We start from the raw sequence: 3,908 nt of genomic DNA, 5'->3' as shown, positions 1-3,908 counted from the left end.
CAGTGCATCTCCAGGGACACAGCCAAGGTCAGGACAGGTGGCAGACAGTGCATCTCCAGGGACATAGCTGAGGTCAGGGCAGATGGTGCATCTTCAGGGACATAGCTGAGGTCGGAGCAGGCGGCAGACAATGCATTTTCAGGAACGTAGGCAAGGTCGGGGCAGCCGGAAGACAGTGCATCTCCAGGGACTTAGCCGAGGTCGGGTTAGGCAGCAGGCACAAGATGTTTTTAGGACTACTACTTTTTGCTAGCCCAGGTCTTTGTCTGATGGCATAATGTCTGATTCCATTGGCACATTGTGATAAGTTTCACCCCATTTAGGGCACACAATTGAATGTTATCAAAAAGCCTCTGGTTCATGGTAGTAATTGGTTCTTTGAACACTTCACTATGGGACAATGGAATTTACTGATTTTCATTTAGTGTAACTGGGGATGCTGTTTTTCCAGTCTCTGTCACTTCCCAGTTAATTAAAGAAAAGAAGGGGTGTTCTCGCACATTGCCATTTACTCCGAGCCGGAGGGACTGTTCCTTACACAGGAGCTTTGTTATAATGTCCTTTGTTACAGGATCAGTAAGCCCCAAATATGTTGGTTCTTGAGTAAGGATCATAGGCCCTCATTCAGAGCCGCTCGTAAGCGTCCGCTCGTTCGTTATGAGCGATGTTCGCTCATCTGCGCATGCGTACGGATTGTAATACGCATGCGCGAACCAGTCAGTGCGGCTGAAAATCATTTGTTCGCTATATAGCGAATGCCTGTGATAACGCTGGAATATGTGACCGTACATATTCCTTCAGCAATTCACGAATATATGCATGCTTATGTCTTTCATTATTTTCATTGCAATTAAGAGTACATAGAAATGATTCAGAATATATATTAGTTGTAAGTTGCGGAGGACCGACATGTGTCGAATGGCCTCAGGCCTAGAGATGAGGTCTACCTTCTCTCTAAAGTAGGCAGGTGTGTCTGAAGCAACAGTTATTATTGTTTAATATTGTATAATCTAAAGGTATAAATGTTATTACAGAAATAGGTATAAATTAGAACTGATCAAAACAATTTCTTCTCTAGCAAGACAGAATAATGGGTTAGTTGAGTATGAACAGACTAGGAGACAGTAGGTCTCAGATCTGGCTAAACAAGGAGGGAGCTAATCAGGATAGCCTCGGCCTATATGCGGTCACCAGTATTTTGAGAACATAGAAAGGAGACTGTGGGTTTTGTTATGATTAAAATATATAATTAGTGAAATGTTTAGTGCGCATGAATATTGAATTAATTAATTAATATTCGTCATTTTAGAATATGTCAGTAGCAGAGAGGAAAAAGTATAAAAGATTGATCAAAAAGGGGAGGGGTCGGTCAGTCGGGCTGAGCAGGAGAGATCGTAGGTCGAGAGAGTCGCGGGGCGCTGGGCTGTATAAACAGGGCTGACTGTCACCTTGTTAGTCTATGCCAGGCATTGCACATAATCATTTTGTTACTGTTGCTGAACTAATGTTTTTATGTTGTAAGTCTGCTTTGACAATAATACCATAATACATGTATAACTAATTTGCTTTTTAAGTAAAACATTGTCATTTATTTTAAAGTTGGTATTGGTGTGAATTATTCTATTTCTTCTAATAATAAGTAAGGTTTAAAAACAATATCCAAAACACCTCGCGATATCACCTGCTATTTTGAGTGACAGGAGGAGGCGTATGTGGGTGGTAACAGGGGAAGGTGCTTGAAAACGGGGAGTGGAATTCAGAACGCAGGCGTGCTTAAAGGTCAAAGCGGGCATTTTATGGATGTGCTTAATTAATACAGAAGGGTCATCGACCACGTCACTTGGTTGTTTTATAGTCAGAACTGCTCGCATGATTGCGGTAGGAAAAACCAGCCACAAGAATAGCGAGCAGTTCAAACGCTGTTCGATGTACTCGATTAATCTAATAAATAGCGGACATGACATATGGTGCGAGCGGCCAGGGGGAGTCTTTTCCAAAATTACGACCGCAAGTTTTGTTAGCTCGTTCAGACATAGAGGCGTCAATAGACCGCAAAGAGCGAACGGTTCATTTGAATAGCCACCCCTTTTTTGTGAATGAACGACCGCAAATAGCGTCCGGCTCTGAATCAGGGCCATTGTGTTTACCACTGAAGCTGACTCGCCATTAAAAGGGTACTTTCGTAGGGTGAGTAGATATAAAATAACACCAAATGCGAACCAATCCACACCTGCACTGTATGGCTGGCAAGTTTTGATTTCTGGAGCATTATAGCCATTGGTCCCACCAAGTATTTTGGCATTGGTTTCTCCGTATGCATTCAATAGGGCCAGACCAAAGTCTGTGATTTTAACATGACCTTCTGTGGTTAGCAAAATGTTCTCCAATTTGAGGTATCTGTGAATAATTCCTCTTGAATGTATGAACTGCAATCCACAACCAGTTCAGCTGCTATAAATTTTATTGTGGTTGGGTCCACCAATGAGGTCTTTTTCACAAAAACGAACAGATCCCCTCCACCAGCCAGTTCCATTATACAGTATAGATAGCTCTCTGTATGGAAGACTGCATAACCATGGATCAAAAAAATGCTTCATGTGACATTCCAAGTACCTGACACTCAACCAAACTGTACTCATGTTCTATTCTTGCTCTCTTCTTTAAGATTTTGATTAATGCTCTCTTCTTTAAGATTTTCACTGCCACTCTTTCCCTACGAAGAGCATCTGTTGCTAACATCACTTTGCCATAACCTCCCTTTCCAAGTAGTGAGTGGAAAGTAAATTGTTCCACTATTAAAGGCACAGTGTATGTGCTATGGAGGCTGGTGGGCATAGTGCAGCTCTCTTCTGCAGTTTGCTGAACTGGTGGGATGCTTGGTTGGTGCTTGTTAATTGCTGTTATGAATTGATTTTTCTTATTTTTCACGAATCCAGCAAACCTGTCCCAGCATCTCTGTATAGCTGCTTTGCCTGATTTCTTTTTGGTTATCTCTTTTTTTGAAAGGTTTGTCTGGCCTGTCCAATGACTGCATCCCTCACCTGGATCTTCAGCAATGTTAAAGTTTCTCCTGTGTCTCACTCGCCAAAATCTGGGACATCTACTGTATGCTCTCATGAACTGATCTCTTTTCTTTTTTAGAAATCTAGAAAACCTGTCCCAGCCCCTCTGTACACCTGCTACAAAGGCGTTTTTTATTCTCACCTCTCTCTTGGCTGGTTTTGCCTGGCCTGGCTCCTTTCTTCTGCGTCTCTCAGCTTTTTTGGTCCGTTTTCCTTGATTTTTCCATCTCCCTACTTTGTCCGGAGGTTTTATTCTCTTAATAGTTCCCATGATATCTCAGAAGAAACAATAGGGCTCTTAGAGAATAAAACAAACTTGCAATATCACAAGATGTGACTGCGCAGTTTGGATTTTCTGAAAACAGAGCTATAAAGGTTGCAGCAACTGTTCAAGTAGATGTGTGATGTCATCAGAAATTGTGATGTCACAAGCAGCTGCAGTGTGCAGTTGAGCTTAGCCCTAAAGGTTACATACAATATGGTAGTTGATGTATATGAAAGTTTCATCCTGTTCAAACTGTAAACATTATAATATATAAAGAGTCCTTATTTCCCATATCTAGAATGTACTTGGGCCCATCTTAAGACATTAAAATTAATCATTTATAAGAGACTACATTTTGTAGATTAGACTGTATTGCTGACAGTATTTATCTTAATAGAGAAACATTTAAAAGAGCTTTTTCTCTCAATTTTAGACAGGGGATTCCAGTTAAAAATACCACTAATCTTTGTGCTGCTTCCTGCTATGTATAGTAGAAAAAATGACCAGTAACTTACTTATCTTCATTTTCACTTTAACAATTTGGGGCCTATTTATTATAAACAGCCCTTTTGTGGCAATTT

General features: G+C 41.0%; 1 pseudogene; it reads right to left on the bottom strand.

Moving 5' to 3' along the window:
• Positions 1-249: 249 nt before the first annotated feature.
• On the bottom strand, positions 250-3,333 carry LOC148539094 (protein kinase C delta type-like; annotated as a pseudogene).
• Between the last annotated feature and the right edge of the window lie 575 nt (positions 3,334-3,908).

Source organism: Taudactylus pleione, unplaced genomic scaffold, assembly GCF_031769625.1.
Source record: "Taudactylus pleione unplaced genomic scaffold, aTauple2 ptg000032l, whole genome shotgun sequence".
Taxonomy (NCBI): domain Eukaryota; kingdom Metazoa; phylum Chordata; class Amphibia; order Anura; family Myobatrachidae; genus Taudactylus; species Taudactylus pleione.
Note: the sequence above shows the minus strand (reverse complement) of the source record. Positions and strands in the feature narration are given on the sequence as shown.